At 32.6% G+C, this 20,600-nt stretch overlaps 2 long non-coding RNA genes across 7 annotated transcripts in view; one reads left to right on the top strand and one right to left on the bottom strand.

Moving 5' to 3' along the window:
* LOC116665359 overlaps window positions 1-20,600 on the bottom strand; it is a 622,548-nt gene that overhangs the window by 103,049 nt on the left and 498,899 nt on the right. For all 6 annotated transcript variants that reach the window (XR_004321937.1, XR_004321935.1, XR_004321939.1 and 3 more), the window contains one exon: window positions 14,470-14,516. This is a non-coding gene — a long non-coding RNA (uncharacterized LOC116665359). The remainder of the gene's footprint in view (window positions 1-14,469; window positions 14,517-20,600) is intronic.
* LOC116665362 lies at window positions 1,769-17,504 on the top strand. Its single transcript, XR_004321943.1, has 3 exons — window positions 1,769-1,779; window positions 10,902-10,913; window positions 17,230-17,504. It is a non-coding gene; the product is annotated as an uncharacterized LOC116665362 (long non-coding RNA).

The raw sequence follows: 20,600 nt of genomic DNA, 5'->3' as shown, positions 1-20,600 counted from the left end.
ACACTCAGTCAGGAAAGCTTTTTGTCTCCACAAGCCTGAAACTTTCCTCCCCTAATGGGAGACATCCAGGGAGGCAGGTGGCACAGACACTTCAGAGCAGCCTCTTCATTGCTCTGGATCTGTCTCCACTTCCCCACCGAGAGCCACTCTGTGGCTCCTGGAAAACCCCTCCTGTCCCCTCAGGCAATGCCAAGAGAGACCAGTGGGAACCACAATAGCCAGCAGGCTATTAAACTGTAACTAGAACCACAATCCACAAAAGAAGTCCAGGACCATGTGCTAAACCTAACCAGAGTGAATTCTCACTGATAGAAGTAATGCTGACCCAGAGCCTCCTAACATGAAAGACTAAGGATTAAAAATCACTTGCCATATCAAAATCAAGAAAATCATAACTTTAATGAGGAAAGACAATCAACTGACAGCAACACCAAGATGAATTGGATGTTGGAACTATCTGATAAAGATATTAAAGCAACTGCCATAAAATGTTTCAATAATAAATTAAAGATTATCTTTAAATAATTGAAAATATAGGATCTTAGCAAAGAAGCAGAAATTATTTTTTTAAAAAACAAATGAAAATTATAGAACAGAGAGATACAATAAGTGAAAATTTTAAAAACTTGTTGAATGGACTTAGTAAAATGAAAATAACAGGATAGAATCAGTGAACTTGAGGAAAGAGCAAATATACCCTATCTGAACAAGAGAAAAAAAATAGACTGAAAAAAATAAACAGACCTCAGGGACCTGTAGAAAAGTAACAAAAGTCCAACATTTCTATTATCTAAGTAGGGAGAAAAAGACTGGGTTGAAAGAGGATATGTGAAAAATCCCCAAGTTTGAAATACACTTGTTTTCAAATTTTTATATACTTGTTGGCTATTTGTATGCCTTCTTTGGAAAAATGTCTATTCATGTCCTTTGCTCATCATTAATTTTTTATTTTTTTTGCTATTGAGTTGTTTGAGTTCCTCATGTATTTTGGATATTAACTCCTTATCAGATAGAAAGTTTACAGATATTTTCTCCCAGTCATGATATACAGATTCAATACAACCTCTATCAAAATTGTAATGACATTTTTTTCACAGAAATAGAAAAAAAAGCAAAAATTCATATGGAACTACAAAAGACCATAAATAGCAAAGCAATTTAAGAAAGAACCAAGTTGAAGTCAACACATGTTCTGAGTTCAAATTATATTCCAAAGCTACAGTAATCAAGACAATATGGTACTGACATAACAAGAGAAACATGGACTAATAGAACAGAGTTGAGCCAGAATTAAAAGGAAGCATATAGAGTTAACAAATTTTCAACATGGGCACCAAGAATATACAACGAGGAAAGGATAAATAAATGATGTTGGGAAAATTGGATATCCACATGAAAAAGTATGAATTTATTTTATACCATACACAAAAATTAATTCAAAATAGGTTAAAGTCTTCAACGTAGGGCCTGAAACCATAAAACTCCAGGAAGAAACAGGGGAAAAGCCCCTTGACAGTGGCCTTGGCAATAGCGTTTTGGATATGGCATCAAAAGCTCAGACAACAAAAGCAAAAATAAACAAAGGGTACCTCCTCATACTAAAAGCTTCTGCATAGCAAAAGGAAAAAAATCAACAAATGAAAAGGCAGCTATATATTGAATAGACATTGCAACAAAGGGTACAGAAAGATGTTAAATAAGTACGTGAAAAGGTGTTCAACATAATTAGCCATTAGGGAGCTGCAAATTAATACCATTATCAGATAACTCTATATATCTGTTAGAATGATCAAAATACAAAAAACAAAATCAAAAACAAAACCATACTAACATGCTGGCAGGAATTTGGAGCAACAAGAACTCTCATACATCACTGCTGGTGATTCAAAATGGTACAGGCACTCTCGAAATCAGTTTGGCAGTTTCTTAGAAAGTTAAACATACACTTACCATATGACTGAGCAAACCCACTCCTTGGTATTAACCCTAAACCTCTGTAAACACTTGGCTGCTTGGCCCTTTTAACGCGTTTTGCTTGTTTTTGCACACTGTGTTTACTACCCCCATGTCACAACACTGCTCCTGTTCTACCACCCCTTTGACCTGCTGGTCTAAGTCATCCGGACTGAACAGAAGGGCTCTTTTCTTTGGGGCTGCTGTACTTGAGATGCTGCTTCTCTACTCCCCTCCAAGTCCCTGAGAGAGAGACTGGGAATGCCATTTCGAGGGCAGGTTAAGGAGGTAAATAGTCTCATCTCTTGTTGCTCTAAATGTTTTCCCACAGACTGGAAATAATGCTCCATCTCCAGGCAGAGGAAGCTGGAGTGGTGCTCATTGTTGTGCAAGTGAGGCTGTGCCTGCCAAACACTGGAAGCCCTACAGACCCCTCCCCTCACCAAACTATCTTCCCCAGGCTGTCCCTTGGAAATCTTATCATGATATGCAAAACTGGATTTTTCTAAAATCATCTCTAAAAAAGCAGATTTTTGCTCTATGGAAGGGAGGTTGGATCATTACCAAACTGCTAGGATTCTATTGACATATCCATGTGGGCAATGTTTCTCTTTTAAACATTTGTGCAACACAAAACTATAAAAAATCTCCACCCTTGATGGGTTTGAGGTAAAGTAACTGACTGTTTAAACAAAGTGAATCACACTTCTTGGCTTATGAATATGAAACAATCAGTTGTTTAAATTATTTTTCACACTGTACAAAGTAGGTAGATTTAATGAGTTCATCAATATGAAGTTCACTTAAGTTCACTGTTATTAAAACAACTAAGTAATAGATCCTAAGATTAAGTTAATAGAATATCAGTGTATGTTGGTAAAATGGGAATCTATTCACTTATGCCAGAAACACTTATGAAAATGTGTTTGAAAGACAGTTCAGAGCTTGGATGAAGTTAATTAGCATCTAAGCACCACTTAAGGAAATATTTCCTTACAAGAGGCTACTTCTGTATGACAGCTAGAAGAAATTTATAACACAGAAAGATTGTGCCTGACTTTTAGCTCATCAAGTCTAAAAGAAAGAGGCTTCTTTCTCTTTCCAAAAAAAGAGATGGTTTGCCACTTACAACATACTTTTCTTTTAAACTCCTCTGATAAAGACTATTTTGTTTCTCAAGTGTTTTTAAATAGAGCATGCAAATGTTAATAATTTATCTAGTAAAAGATACACAGTGTACTCTAATATACAAAATTCTGCGGGAGATGGGAGGTTTGCTTCTTGATTGTAATGTACTTATGCCTTTATGTGTTCATTGTATGGTCCTATATTCTGCAGATTGTGTGTGTGTGTGTGTGTGTGTGTGTGTGTGTGTGTAAAGCCTTTAAGTGACTACATTACTGTTACTGACTGAAGGAAATGTAATTTGTGCTAGGGACATAAAGACCCTATAATAAGACTTAAGGAAAAATTTTGTTTTTTCCATGAGGATGATTAAAAATAATACTTTACATGTGCCTGGGAGACTTGTGGTATAGAAAATCTTTTCCACAAGCACTAGCTCAGAGAACATTATTATCCTGATGAAGCAATGTCTTATAATGCAAACTGATTTGGACCAGGGAAGACTTGCCTTCCAGTTTCTTCCTCTATTATGCAAGCACTGTAACCTCAAAGGACTCACAGAACTTCTGGGTTTTTTTTTTTTAATAATTATCTATTATTTGAGGACAAAGAGACTTGCAAGATGATTATAGTGAAGGCAATGCTCCTATGTTCCTTGTATAATGGCTAGAGTAGTACCTAGCATATACTAATAATTAATTCTTAACAGTGCATTGCTATTGAATTTATAGACAAAAGTTCACCTTTTTAAAGTGTACAATCAACGGTTTTTATTATGTATACAGAGCTGTGCATTCATCACCATAATGTAATTTTAGAATGAGGCTCATCATACCAAAAGGAAACCTTGTACCATTAGCTGTGACTCTCGGTTCCCCTACACTGCACTCAAGGCCTGGGCAACCATTAATCTATTTTCTATCTATATACATGTGCCTATTCTGGACATTCCATATAAATGGAACTATGAAACAACTGGCTTGACTTAGCATGTTCTTGCGGGTCACCAGGTTATACAGATCAGTACTTCATTCCATATTATTGCTTAATAATATTTCATTGAATGAATATACTAAATTTTGTAATCAGTTTAATCAGTTGAAGGACATTTGAGTTGTTTCTACACTTTTGCTATTATAAATAATATGAACATTCATATAGAAGCATTTTTTTGTGTGTGCATGTACATATAGTTCATTTCCTTTGAAACTCTTTCTTTCTTTAAGAGTGGAATTGCTGAGTAAAATGACAACTCTATATTAACGTGTTGAGGAAATTCCAAATTGCTTTCCTGAGTATTTGTACCCTTATACATTCTGATCAGCAATGTATGAGAGTTTCAATTTCTACACATCCAACTGACAAAGGGTTAATTCCCAAAATATACAAACAGCTTATATAACTCAATATCAGAAAAAAACAAACAACCCAATCAAAAAATGGACAGAAGACCTACACAGACATTCCTCCAAAGAAGACATACAATCATGTGTATTTAGACCTGGAACCTGTGATTCCAAGTCTAAACTTTAGCACACATTCAGAAATTGATAAGGGATCCATGGTTTTTTTTTTCCTTTTGAAACATTTGCCTTCAGATTCTTTGTTGTACATCCTGGATTTGTTCTTCTTGTACGAGGTAAGGGAGATTTTGCTTCATATATCCACTTGTCTTTTTCTCCTGGGAATTCTATGTTCTAGGATCCTTCTGCATAACTCTCTGCAGTTCAGACCCCCTTGACTGAAACTATGGTCTTTCCAGTTATAGTTATTGTCACTCGTAGCTTCTGGAAGTTAGATTCTGCCACTTGTCCTCTGTTGTTTCAGTGTCTTAACATCCTTTGCAATCAATGAACTAAGTTCTATAACAGCCTCTTCTATCATTATCTAGGACCTGCAGAGGAAAGCTGTCACCAAATTTTTAGTGATGCTTGGGCCCCTCACCCACCACTCCTTATTTGTTTGTTAAGTAGTGCATACTTTGGGCCCTACCATAGAACATAGTCATCTGGGGACTTTTCCTGAAACTGCTCACTGCTCTAAACCATTTAATTCCTACCTGCATTGTTTGCCCCAATAATTCTGACATTTCAACTTCTGTCAACATGGACAATCACTTTTCTTCACTTCGAAGAACCATTCTAGTAGTAACTTTGCATTAAAAAATACTCTTGAAATTATATTAACTTCTTTTGTTATATTAGCACATTAACTTTTCTGATCTTTTCTGTTTTCTTCAAATAGAGGGACTAATGACAAGCCTGGCAGGTTTAAAGAACTTTCCTCCTTTAGGTTTGTCTATTTTCTATGAAAAAAAAAATCTGCTAGTATTCTAACTTACCTTAAATCTCACTGACATATCTTTTATATGCCTTTCAGATTCTCTGTTGCTATTTTCCCAGTATTTGAGAATAACTTTCTGCCAATGTCATTTGCTTAATTATAACTTGAGATTACCTATCTGTCTTCTGAATAAAGTTGTTCAGATTGTTCATTATTCTCTACCATTTATCCTCTGGTACACAAGAGATTATACATTTATGTATATATGCTTCTTAAAAAATAAGCAAAAATAAAAACAATCTTGAAAGAAATAGAGATGATTTAATTTTTCAACAATCTTCCTCTAAATTCAAATTATACTTTGTTTTCTGGGTTATTTAAAAGATTACATATATTTTATAAGATAAAGAAAAAGTGCTAACTAGTTTCCATTAACTTTTAAAATAGATTAAGAACTACCTCAGCAAACTCTAAATATATAGAACTTTAAGAAGCATAGGTAGCCTTTCATTTTCTAAGACTGATCTTTTTTCAGAAAGTACTCAGTAACTACTTGCTGTTATTTGCCTGTTTTCATTAGTTACAGTGTGTTGTTCTAATGTGTACTCAATAACTATTGGTTGAATTGAAATTAATTGAACTATATCTTTAGAAAAGTAAACCAAATTGTTTTTATCTTTTTCCTATCTTTCATTTCCCTCGTTCTTTACATTTGTATTTTTCATAAGTCTTCTATAATTTATCTACCAGTCAGATTTTTAAAATTCTTCATACCAGTTGAAGTGAAAAATTATGTTTCAAGTTATTTTATATGAAGGCAATTATATATCATGGTTGCTTTTCTCTATTTGGTATCCTGAGAATACAGTTCAATAGAGTTTGGGAAAATTCTCATTACTCTTCCTGGCAATCATTCTGGTGATTCTTTGTACTTGCTGACTTAATTTTCTCAGTCTTTTCATTGAGTTTATGGCTTTGGCTGCTACAATGAGATGCAAAAGGAATGGCAAGGACTCAAAAACAGATTTTATGAAGGTTATAGAAGTCCAGCAATCATTTCAACTTCCAGTAATGTACTGTACTCTATCAGGCATGCTAATTCAGAAATTCTTACCCTAGTGCCAGGCGGTTAAAATGAATATATTATCATGAATATTCATGATTGTATTCAGAATGGAAAACTGTGTGATGTTCAACTTTTTCTAGCTGCTTTCCAAAAATTGTACTTGCATGGCCCTCCTTAATTGTTACTACTTGAAAGAAAAATTTTAATGGTCCATCATTATTCTTTAAAGGTTTATACAGGGAGTTTAGCAGAATGTAGGTGATTTGATGTTTTCTCTTACTTTTAAAAGATAGTTTCCTCTCATTTTAACCTTTCAGGGTGAAGTTTAAAAATACCTTTATATAGAGAGAGAATAAGCACCTGACTATTTTGTAAGTGAAATGAATTAGATCATTTTGCTTTATTCTCAGTATTTGCTTTAAGATAGACCATGTAAGAAAAACTCTTGTGGTAAAGTAAAAGTAAATCATTGCTCCTCAGAAGTTTGAAGGAAGTAGGAGAGATCTCATTCTTTTTCCTTCTTAAATACATTTTTAGGCCAATGGTTGTCAACAATGTAGGTTTAAAGTAGTATCTTTGAATAATAGGAAGGCAAACGCAAAGGGATTTTTAATTACACTATTTACTTGCTTCCACATGACTCATCCCCATTGTTTGAAGATAATTGTTTACTTGTTTTCTATGTGGCACAGAATCTATATGCCTCATAAGACAACAAATAAAAACCAAAAAAAAAAAACCCCCAAAAAACCCCAAAACTGTCTTGTGCTACATGGTCATCTTACTGAATGCCATTTAACTTGATAACAAATGTTACTTCTTAATATATATGCAGTTAGCTTTCCTAAGGAATCTACTAAAAAGGACAAATAATCCATTTATCATATTCCTCTGTTAAATAGACAGTCAGTGGTGATCAGGCCAACTTTAATGGGACATTGCTAAAGCTACTTATGACAGCCTTATATATTCCAAATTTTTCCAATAATGGTAGATAGAAAAAAAAATTACCCTATCTGGATAGCTTACTGTTTTCTCTATTAGGTCAAAATACACTATTTATGAGATAAATTAGTAGTAGAATGGGCAAAGACAAACTTAAGTATAGACTTATTGACTAATATTTTTAAAAGTAAATTTTAAATACTCAAAACTGTAATACCATAGAGAAAATCATACTAGATGCAGTCAATACATTTAAAATAAATTGAAGCTGCAATTGATAAGATATCCTGTACTAAGTTATTCATTGTGCAATTTGGAATTTCCAAAATGAAAATTAAAAGAGTATAATTAAATTTGGATATCAGTTATGGATTTCTGCCTTAAAACTTATAAAATCTAATCAATATGTCTCCTACCTTGGAATTATATTTGGCTATTAAAATCTTTATTTTTTTAAAAACTGGCTTTTATATCAGTATTTAGCACATCATTTCCTTCTGGATCTTCCTTAATCCCTTCTTCTCTATTCAAGATAAGTTACTCTACTTAAATTGGTTTAAGTCCACTTCCATGGTCATTACTTAACTAAATATGAAGCCTACAATGTATAAGTCACAGGCATTTTCATTTCTACTGCCTGTCTAGGAAAAAGGTTTAGTATCTATTGTTTTGAGATTGACTGAATGATTAGATGACATTTGGAAGTTAATAAGAAACCACTTCTTAATTGCAGTTTCTTTTGGCACTAAATACCACAAAATATTACATTAAAACTTGTGGGACTAACAAAATAAGAAAGATAATTTATGAGAACACACTTCTGGTAACACCTAAAACTCTAAATCTGATTTACACAAGCGCCTTGTTTTTCTATTGGCTACGCACCAGGGCACTTTTTGAAGGGGTCCTGCTATAGCTTTTCTTTACTGCTGTATATGTTTACATAACATTGGGAATCAGGTGACTCTTCCAATAGTTTAGCCAAGTATCTAAAGAGATGATTAGCTTCTAATTTTCTTTAAACTCAAACATTTCAGTTTCTTTAGCAAGGAGAGCTCCAAATATTATGTGAAGTTTGGAGATTAGAACTATAGTATATTTTCTTACGTAATGTACCCATCTTATAAATATTCAATAGTAGAAACTCAGAATTATGGCCTAATGTAATAGAAAAATTACTTTGACATTATTAGGCATCTTTAGTTATATAGGTTGCATATGGTGCTCATTTTTTGGTCCTTGCAGTGGGGGGCTTGAAAAAATAAAGCAATATTCATCACACAGAGGAAGAAAGGATGAATTTTGTGCTTTTCTGTATGCTGTTTCTTCAATAAAGCTCTAATACACTTTGATTCCTCCTAGGTTTTCTACTTTTATTCTCACTGGTGCCATTCTTTTCATCCACATACTCTATAGTCTTATTTTCCTATTTCTCACCAATGCTTATCATTTCCTTTCCACAAGTATGTTTTTATTCATACACTTTCAACTATTTTAGCTTCCCTTGGGGATCCAGCTGTTGATTATAACTCCTCAGAAAAAGCTTACAGTCATTGTCAGTACTAATGAGAATAATATGATTTTGATTCTCTTTTGAGCACTGATTTTTTTTTTTAATTAGTCCACAATTGCAAGCCAACGATTCAGCGTGGAAAGAGGTTTTAAATGGGTAGTTGGATCTCAATTTCTCATCTATTTAGATTCTCCTATTTGCTTCTCTGATATTTTTGTGGTAGGCAGTTGGTGAGTTCTCTAGGGTCCCTCAATCAGCCTTTACCAAGTTAAAGTCTATTGCCAAGGGTATCTTTTTTTTTCCCCCTCTAAGTTCTGTGGCTGTTCCCAGTGTGGAGGTATGTGGGTGTTCTGGAGCAGGATAAGGAAGACAGAGGAAACAGGCTGAAAAATGAGTGCACAGAGAAGTATAAGATAGCAATGAATTGCAGAAAATGAAAACACAGGACTTATATTCTCTTCCTGGTAACCAAGATGTTTTGAGCAACAAAGAATGCCAAATAAATGTTAGGTAAACATATTAATTTTTTTCTTGGATTAATTTCCTTCTTATTTGTCAGCATGTGTTGACTATAAAATTCAACTGAATTAGACAGCTCTACCACAGATACATGATTATTTGCTATCTTCTAAATTCATGTAAGTTATTTTTGTATTGAACACTCTACATATGTATTGAATATGCCCACAGTGCAGTTGGGTTGTCCATGATGTACTTTATGATGCTTCTTTATACACTGCCACTATCCCCATCACCAGAACACAGCCCAGCACCAGGGAATGAGCAGATAAAAATATCTTTTCTGATGAATGAATGAATTTGTCTTGATAGTTAGTGAAATATAAACACATCTTGTGTTTTTTTCTCTTTTATTTTGCTTATTTTTCATTATGCAGTTTCAACTGAAGTCTATATAATAACAGATTTTTAAAAAACCCTTCTAATATGGCTAATACTATTGAAAGAATGAATCTTTGTTTTAACTTTATCTTAAATTAGGCTGAGTTAGCATGTTGACCTCACACATTTTGGGCATATAATGTGTAAATGAGTAATAAAAATGTAAAAATTTAGTAAATTTAATCTTGAAGATAATATACTAACAATAATAACATAATACATATATTTTTTAAGCTTTAGTTTCTTACTTGCTGCCAAATGGTTTAATACTGCCTCACAGGTTAAGGAAAAGCACTCGTCCTTTCAGCATTACCGGGCAACAAGAATGGAAGTAGCTTCGGTACGTAAGAGATTCAAGCTTATTGATATCTCTGGCATCAAAAGGGATTTCAAAATGTTTTACTGATGCTCAAAAACAGCACAATAGCCAAATGCAGTTTTAATCAAGTGTTTACTGTAACTGAATATTATATATCATAGTGTATTGAAAAGTTATGTGAGAATAAATAAAATACTATATTTTTATTTGGGAATAGTCTGTAATAGATTAAGGATATATTAATCAATCAATATAGTGGGCAAAACAGAATAAACGGCTATTAAAATAATATAGATGTGATATTTAAACTTCTAAGTATGCTATTTTAAACATGAATATTCCAGTAGAAAAAGAAGTGAAGAATCATCCTAAATATTACAATATCTCTTCAAATTTATCTCAATAAACTAAAAATACAACCCACTTATCTTTCTATTCATATTACAAACTAAGCTTTCAGTACAAAGACTGGTACAAAATGAAGAAACCAACTCTTTGATCCAAGATAAGTCACCTACAAACTGGGAAGGATTTTCATTTATTTCTCCCTTACAAAACCACAATCTTTTAAAATTATTTTTAAAATAAAATTATTTTATAAAAAGCCTATATAAAAATCACGTAGGCTACAATGTTATCAAATTACATAAGAATTTTAAAATTATAAGGATGTCCTGGAAATTTGAAATATACTAATTTCTCTGTAGCTAGATTTTTATTCCACCTCCAAGGTAATTTTATAGTTCTTAACTTTAGAGTCCAGTCTAAGTTGAAGTTAGTGCTAACTATATTCATAGACTTAGAGAGATGTCCATGTGTAAAAATCAATGATATAGTTTAAGAAATGTCCAGATGCCTTCCCTAAGAATTAATTTCACATTTTTTCATTTAAAATTGCATCACAGTGATTCCACCCCAGTTTTTTCTCAAATGCTTAGATCATTAAAATGGATTTAGTCTAGTCAAAAAAAAGTCCAGTAATTTTTTTAATTCTTATGAATCTTAATTATAGTTGTGTTATTGTTAGTGTAAAGGAAGGCAAACCTAATTTATTATGATGAATAGACTATATGGGTAATATATTTTGATTCACACAATGAAAATGCTATATATAAATATCTCAGAGACTTAAAGAAGGTTTTTATAAAGAGACAAATTCAGCCTTTTAAAAGTTGGTGAAGCAGGAAAACTTTAACTTGTCTTCAATTTAGGTTTTGGAGCGATTGTAGAATGTTAAGTTTGAATAACTAATCACGAATCACTATATATTTTCCCTAAATGCAATAGATGCTGACATTTTTAGATACCGTATTTTTACAATTATTAGTTCAAGTTAGAATATTTTTTCAAAACATAAAAATTAAGAAAATTCTACAACATGTCTTTTCATTTCTAAATTATTTTGATGCTTTTTGTTTAGTTGGATGTGTGATCAGGTCACTGTGTAATCTTTCTTTACAGTTAAAATGTTTATATTTTATTTGTTTCCTATATATTCTAACTAGATTATTACTGATGTAAAATTGTGTAATCTTAAATAAAGTTATTCTATCAGACATATATATCTGAGATAGATATATATATATATGTAATAAGTTTAATAATAGTTTTCTAAAAGTCAAAAGTAATAAGCTATCCTAGCAAGCTTATGAAATGATACTAATTCTGGATACTGCCGAGTAACATGATATACCCCTGAGCAACTGAGTCACTTAATGAATGCTGGGCATCTCACTACCAACCATAATTCTACTCCATGTAAAGTTTTTCTGGATAATCAGACACATAACTACAGAGGAAACTAAGCAAGATCCATATAATAATCAATGTTGTCTATCATTTATGGATGTACAAATAACAATATTGTTTTTAAGGACACACTATACAGCCATTATAATGAAGTGTCCGTGGTAGCACTGGGTTGGCTGAAATGGCAGACAGAGACCCCACGATGGTAAATCACATATCTTACATTCATTTAAAGAATTCAGAATAAAGTCAGTGCTGAAGGAGTGTCAGTAACATTCTCTCATATAGGCAAGTTACAAAACCCTACGGCTCACTAGAAAAGGGGTATGGGACCATGGGCTTGTAGAGACAATGAAAATGTAAATTCCTCTCAGAAAGCAGAACGAAGGGCTACCTGATGGGCTAATCATGGCAGATACTTCATATAATGGGATGAAATCTTCCCCCTTCCTATCCGGTAGGATTTGGTCAGTGCTATGAACCAATTACTGCTGAGTTTTCATATTCTCCCTTTTTCTGAATGGGAGTTTTAACTGTATATGTAACATTTTTACTCAACCACTGTATTTGGGGAATTGTAGAGAAAATAAATCATCTATTAGTTTATGTATCACTTTAAGAGCCACACTCTGGAACAGTAGTGAGGATTGAGCACTACATGGAGCTTCTAGACTTCAGTTGGATGCAGTATTTCAGATATAACTTTTTAAGCAGATTGTTACATGACAGTTTCTTGGAATATTCCCTAGGAGGCAACTAGTGCCTGCCTGCTGCCCTGTCTTTCGCTTGCCTTGATCCTTATCTTTGGACCATAAATACTGAGTTTGCAGCTTGATATATATAATTTTTTTTCATATTAACAATCTTCATTTGGAATGCAGGGAAATTATCCCTTTCCAAATATGAAATACAACTGCATGTATTCCAGGGAAATGTTATATAGACCATTGGTTTAACATTTTAACTGATAATTAGACACTTCAATTCAACAAATGGTCAATTCCATCAGCTTCCTAATTGACTTTTTTCTTTTTTCAGTTTTAAGTTTTATTAGGTAGAATTGTTACTATTTGACTGTACATATACAGTATACTGCACATATTTTTTTAGTTTACTTATATGTACTGAGGTTGCAGCTTGATCTTTCATGGAGATAAAGGGCATACTAGGAAGTAGTGGAATAGAAAGACTCAAGAAGTTTATATCTATGAGGTACTGATGAAGCAGATGTCTCATATCAGCCTATTTCCAAACCGTTACCGTTACATGAAAGCAAAGCAAAATTCTATCAAGTTTAAACCAATGTTATTTTTCTTTCCACTGCTCATATCCAAACCTAATCCTACTTGGTAACACTGATCATGTAATAGCCCCAAAGAATTTCACAACTACAACAAAATCAGTATCATAAGGCAATATTAACTTACCACATGTAATTAAATTATAAATTACGAATTTATAGTTAGTTTTTTAAAATTCATAATAAGTTAATTTATTATTTTTTTCTTATAATTTGTGACTGGACGATTACATGAAAATAGAAATTTTAAAAAATTAAATAAATGGCCTTGAATGTGCTAGTATGAAAAATCTGGTATTAAGTTAAAGTGGTTCTGAAAGAGAAATTTATAGGAGTGAACTTACTTATTTAAAAATAAGAAAGACTGAAAGTAAATTAACCTAGACTCTAATTCAAGAAGCTGAGTAAAGAATAATGAAATAAACATAAATAAAATTAAAACAGATAAGAAATAGTGAAATATAGAAGAAATATGTGAGACTATCAATAAAACACAAAGCTGTTTCTCTAAAATAGAAAATAGGAAAAAAAATACCTCTTACTAATATAATCTTGAAACATTAGAGAATTAATACATAGGTATCTTCAAGATTGAATAATGGATCATAATTGTAAAGATTATTTTTAAATATAAGAAATTATGATATTATTTTAAGAAAATACAAAATACTAAAGTGACTCATATTTATAAAAAATCTTCATAAACAATAAGAAAGGAAAAGAATGAAATGATATTCAAATATCTACCTCTCACAAGACAACAGGCTAAATGCTTTAAAGACAATTTCTACTATATATTTGAGAAACATAAAATCTCAAATTTCTCAGAGTATAAAAGCATTTCCAGAGCATAGAAGTTCTTGGGAAATTATTCAGCTCTTTATATACCTAGCATAATCCTGATTTGAAACAAAAATTGACAAAGAAAATCCAAGGAAAGCACTGGTAATTCTCATTCTTTGAACCTCGGTGTAAGAATCCTTAACATTTATAGCAAACTGAATGTAGCGATATCTAAAAACACAATCATGATCAAGAACAGTTTTATCATATAATGTTAGGAGAGATTAATTTAAGGAAATACACTAATCAATAAATAATTTATTAAATTAACACATTAAGTAAAAAATACATGTTTCTGTCTACATGGAAAAATGATAAAAATCCAATATGTATTTGAAAACTTCCAAGAAAACTAGAAAGACATTTTTTTAATTTGTTTAAAGTTTACCCATCATAAGCTAATAGCAAATATGATACATCATGATAAAAAATTAGCAGCATTTAAATTAAATTTAAGGAAAAAATAGATTTACCTGTTATTTTTGTTGCTGTTCTATATTGTTGTGGGAGTCTTCACAATCTAATAGAAAAAAAGTAAAACAAATAACAGTTGTAAAGTTTTATAAAAGAAAAAGTCTAAAAGAGTCATGTAGAATTTTTTTGCAGTAAGAGATTTTGGATTATTAAAATACCTAAAATAAAAAATTAGAGTCTGGGGCATATGTGTAAGTTTATAAATATTGCCTAAAATCTAGATCACCATCCCACAACGGATAGTCTTCCTATGCACAAACAAAAAATAACAAACAAAATCTTGTCAGAAATGATTGTGGTGGATTTATATTGGGTCAATTTAGATAATCTGGTCGATTTCTAGATTTCCACTTCCTGTTCATATCCAGGTTGGTGTGTAGGTACAAGAGACGTTTGGAATGAAGTTCGGAAGGCAGACATGAAATGGCTGTCATATTGTATGTGTGTTAGGAAGATAAGGGGGAGACAGAAGTTGGGGCTGTTGACTTCAGTAACCTATCACAGATCTGCTTACTGTTTGTTGCATGGGGCAGCAGTGAGCTCCACATTCCACCAAACTTTCTCCCTCCACTTTTCTAAACTCTAGGATCAGATGAATATTTAGCTTCAAGACAAAGTAAACTACTTTTCCTGTCTGTCTTTACATCATCAAAATTGGTGGCTTGACAGCCGTGTGAGATTCAGAAGGATTCTAGTTTATCTTGGTATATTCTAATTTGACTTTCATCCTCTACTGTGCAACTATTATTTCTGTATGAGAGCCTTATCTGTGACTTCAGCTCCAGGACCCAAATCAGAGACAGAAATAAGAGCTTCACATCCTGTAGACTATAAAATGTAGAGTGTGTGTAAATATTTAACATAATCCCTATTATGATAGCAGTAGACTTTTTTTTGGTTAACTTTAATAAGCTGATTCTAAAATTTATATGGAAATGCCAGCCTAAAGAAGAATTGTAATGTTGTATTATATCTCCTAACTGACCAGTTTTACTTGTCAGTTAACTAAAAAATTAAGATAATTTAGTGAGAAATCAAAGAATGCAACAAAATAAAGAACTTGGAAATAGAACCCCTCTTACACAGGCATCTCATTTTTGACAATGTAACCAAAGCTATTTAAAAGGGAAAGGGAAAGTTTTTCAAGTTATGGTGCTGGAAAAATTGTATCTCTACCTGCAAAAAATAGGCCTCAATCCCTACTTAGTATCACACAAAAATATTATCTTAAGAAAATATCATGGACTAAATATAAAAGCTAAAACCACATGGCTTTTAGAAGAAAATACAGGACAATATCTTTATGACTTGGTAATATGAAATAGTTCCTTACACAGGTCATAAAAGTAATATGTGTAAAAGAAAAAAATGATAAACTTCATTTAAATTTAAAAGTTCTGCTAATCACAAAATACTGTAATTAAAATGAATAGGTGAGTTACAGACTGGGAGAAATATTTATGAAGTATCTTTCAGATAAAAGACTGGTATCACACATACATAAAGAACTCTTACAACTCAATAATAAAAGTCAAATAATCCAATTTAAAGCATGAACAAAAGACTGAAAAAAACTTATAGAAGTAGATATGCAAATGGTCGATCAATGCATGAAAAATTGTTCATAGTTTGCAGTCATCGGGGAAATGCAAAGCTTAACTACACAGTTATCAGTATAACAGATATTATAAAGTCTGGTAACACTAACTAGTCACAAGGGTGTGATACCACTGGAAGCACATCTACAAGTTCATCTAAAGATATGTACATAAATATTCATAATAGTGCTAATTATAATTACCTTGAACTGGAAACAGTTCAAATGTATATCAAGAGCATACTGAGTAAATAAATTGGTGGGTATTCCTACGATAGCATACTATGTAGCACAGAGAGTGAATAAGCTATAATCACTAACAATATGGATGATTCTTGTAAATATAATAATGGAATGAAAATAGTCAGATATGAAAGAGTGTATACTGTATAATTTCATTTATGTAGAATTCAAAATCAGGAAAATAAATTTGTAGCATGAAAAATCAGAATACTGGTGACATTGTAAGGTTAGTGACTAGAAATGGGTACAAGGAGGCTTCAGGGGCTATATCTATTTTATAAGCTGGGTTACAGTTATATGGGTCTATTCAGTTTGTGAAATTCATCAAACTATATACTTAGGATCTGTACATTTTCCTACTTTTTATTATGTATGTTACACTTCAGTAAAATGTTTACTTTCAAAAAAACTCCTCTGGATTTAACCATTGCTCGTCTCTTTCTCTTGTACTCTGTATTTAAAATTATTTTTTATGTGTTGTTGGATTCTGTTTGCTAATATTCTGTTGAGGATTTTTGTATCTATGTTCATCAATGATACCAGCCTATAGTTTTCTTTTTTGGTGGTGTCCTTGTCTGGCTTTGGTATCAGGGTGATGGTGGCTTCATAGAATGAGTTTGGGAGTATTCCCTCCTCTTCAATCTTTTGGAAGAGTTTGAGAAGGATCAGTATGAGCTCTTCTTTGTGTAATGGCCTTCTAATTGTAAATCCGTTTCCTGCTTCTATACCTGATTCCTTGTCAGTCTATTCCAAACACAATCACCGACATAATCATGTTGACAAGCAAGCCAGATCTTGTCACTGTTGCTTAAAACGATCTGTGATGGTTAATTTTATGTGAAAGGGAATGGGCCATGGTGCCTAGATATTTGATCAAGCATTATTCTGGAGATTTCTGTGAAGGTGTCTTTTAGATGAGAGTAACATTTAAATTGGTGAACTCTGAGTAAAGCAAATTGCCCTCCATAATATGGATGAGCCTCATCCAATCAATGGAAGGCTTTAATAGACAACAGTTTACTTCCCCTGAACAGGAAGGAATTCTGCCAGCTCATTACCTTTCTTACTATCTCTAACCATGTTGTCTCTCAAACTCTCCACTTCAACCTCACTTACCACCTTGCTATTCCTTGAACATGTCAGGCAAGTTCCTGACTTAGGGCACCTGTACCTGTATCTCTGGTTGGAGCACTTTCCCAGATACCTGGGTAGCTTATGTTTCTTAAAATCTTTGCCCAACCTAAGGCCTTACTGGCCAATCCTATTTCAATTTGCAACATCTTTTAATACTCACTATCCACATTCTCTGCTTCATTTTAACACATTCTCTTATTCTTTATTTATTCACTGATTTTTTTTTAATCTCTCCCCTAGAAGGTAATACCTGTGAGACAGGATTTTTTTCTTACTAATATATTTTATGCTATATCTTCAGTTCCTGAGACAAGGCTTGTTACATAGTAGTTGCTCAATAAACATTTTGTGAATGAATAAATGAATAAAAATAAATAAAAGAACCATGTTTCAGAAATAAATCTTAAGCTAAACTAGACTTTTAGTTCATAAAATATTTTAAAAGTAAGGATGAGATTAGTGGAGTTACTTTGTGTTTCTCTTTCCACTTTTATATTCCAACTTTCCTCTCACCCTACTCCCAGTAATTTAAGATACGGACTGGAATTTAATTTTCCTCTTTGGTAATATTTATAAGTTTTGGTAAAACATATAAGTTTTCAGATATGTTCAATTTTAAATGTATTTATTTTCAATTTTCTTAAACATATTTTCTCACCCTTCTCTGTTCATTATAAATTTCAAGTCTTCATGTTAACACTCAGGGGTTCCTTGGGAACGGGGAATGTCATATTCCCTCATAGCTCACTGGAATTTTACTGATTTCCTGCCTAGGAAGGAGAGTTTTGGATCTCACATTAAGAGTCACTTGTGATCTCAGAATGTGGTTAAGTAAATGTCAATAGCAAGGATATTGATGAGCATTTTCTCCGTCAAAGAAGATTTATCTGCAAGTTAACCACTGGCATGACAAATCCTAAAGTAAGTATTATAACTGTTTAAAATATGAGCCTAAGATAAATTTGGATAACATTGTAAGATGATTTGAACTATGAAATATCTTCTAGTCATTTATCTTTTTGCTACAGAAGACCTTGCTTACAATCTATAGCTAAAATTGAAAAGCTTGGAACTACTTAGCCTTCAATGTTTTAACAAAAATGTCTTTTCTTGATTTAAAAAAATAGGCAAGTTCAACAGAGATAGGTATTTCTTAAAGAGCAATGTGTACAACATAATAATCTCATAGGTACCCAAGGCCCTCCTGAGTGGTCAAGGGGTATAATTCTGCATGAGCAATCTTCATCTGCTACTTCTCACATGTAGCAAGCAAGAACATCCTTGATTGGTCATCAGAGGCCACATAGTACTTTGCTTCCAGCTAAAACAGAGAGAGTGACAAGGCAAGTTGGTTTCTATTACTTTAACCAAAAACTGTAAGAAATATGAAGTATGGCTAATCTTTGGTGTGTAATTAATGCCTTTCACATTTTACACACATACAAAATATTAAAATGTAGAAATAATCCAAGAGGGCCACAAGTATGTACAAGTTTCATATAGTGATAGCGTGTGTCTCTTGCTGTCTTTTAAAAAATCACCTGTAAGGAGAACAAAATGTTTTCTTTTTAGCTGTGGCACATGTTGTACTGTAAACCATAAGGTGTACCTTAATGAGGAACTAGACCTTGAAAATTACATCTTATTCTAGTAGAAGAAAAAGCTTTTTACAAGAATAAAAATAAACTGACTCAATATCTAAAATCTCTAGGATTTTATAGACATTTTAAAATAATTTTATGTAGAAATAGGCATTTTGTCACATGTTGAAAAAACTGCTCAGCTTTCAAAATTAGTCTTTCTTCTGACTTGATGCTACAAAATCCAAATTTTCACAATGATATTTATAATCATGATTTGTAGGAGGGTATAAACTTCCCCAAACTAAGCTCTACCAATTTCTAAGTCAGTATTTGTTATAAATATTTTATTTATTTTCCTATTGTGTATAAGTAGCTTTGCTGGTTGCAATATATACAATATTTCCCATTCATTTTCCTCTCATGATTGACTGCCATGTTATTTTTTTTATCAGATTTCTCACGGATAAGACTGATAGGATGTCAGAGGTAGAATGCAAACATTCTGATTGTCTTATTACTCTTGGAATAATTCAGAGTTTAGAAAACTATAACTTTGTTTCAAGGAAAATTCGGTAGAGAGTCCTGAATGTTACTTTAGCCACTCTTTGCGTATTCACGCAGGAAGAACATGTACATTTGTTCTCTTTCATCATATTTTTGTTTTATTTCTTTATTGTTGCTCATGATCAAGATGATATATAACAAATTAAATGCTGGTAGAGAGAAGGGATTCATGATGCTGTTAGGCACTCTCTTGAAACATTATTTTCCTGGAGATGGTAATAGTTATAAAGCTCAATACGGTGACCTTAGTTTTGCAGGTGGACAGGCACGTGAGAACTTGCTGCTCCACACAGCAAGATGAACACCTGGAGTACACATATTGGCGCTTTTAGAAAAAGAAAAAAAAAAAAATAACAAACAACATCTAAGTGTATTTTTGAATTAATTTAATATGCCTGTCATGTGAAAATACCTCATGCCATTCACATGGACTTTGACTGCAAAACTGTCAGAATTTATCTGAAGAAAATGTTTATTAGCAAATAACAGGTTTAGCATAATTACAGCCAAGTGCTAATTATACACAATATTGAAGGTTTTTAAAGATGTCTTTAAAAGCAGTACAACTGAAACCCAGCTCTCTATAGTCATTAAGTATATCTCTACAGAGGAGAAAAAAATTTGCTTAGTTTTATAGAGGATACATGTAATACATGAGAAACATCAGGGAAATTATATTTCTCCTCATAACTACAGTTGACCCTTGAACAACACAGGATTGAACTGCATGGGTCCACCCACTTACATGCGACTTTTCTCAATAGTAAATACTACAGAACTGCATGATCCTGTTTGGTTGAATCTGCAGATGTGAAGCTGCATCTTTGGAGGAACCTCAATAATGGAGGGCCAGCTATAAATTATAGGTGGATTTTTGACCGTGCAGAGGGTCAGCGCCCTTAACTCCTGTGTTGTTCAAAGGCCAAACATATTTAATTTTCAGAATTATTCAAAATCTACTCCCACCACAATATATATTCCCTAGTTGCTGAAAGTTAGATGTTTTCCT

This window comes from Camelus ferus, chromosome 8 (genome assembly GCF_009834535.1).
Source record: "Camelus ferus isolate YT-003-E chromosome 8, BCGSAC_Cfer_1.0, whole genome shotgun sequence".
In the NCBI taxonomy this organism is placed as follows: Eukaryota; Metazoa; Chordata; class Mammalia; order Artiodactyla; family Camelidae; genus Camelus; species Camelus ferus.
This window is presented reverse-complemented; position numbering and strand designations above follow the sequence as displayed.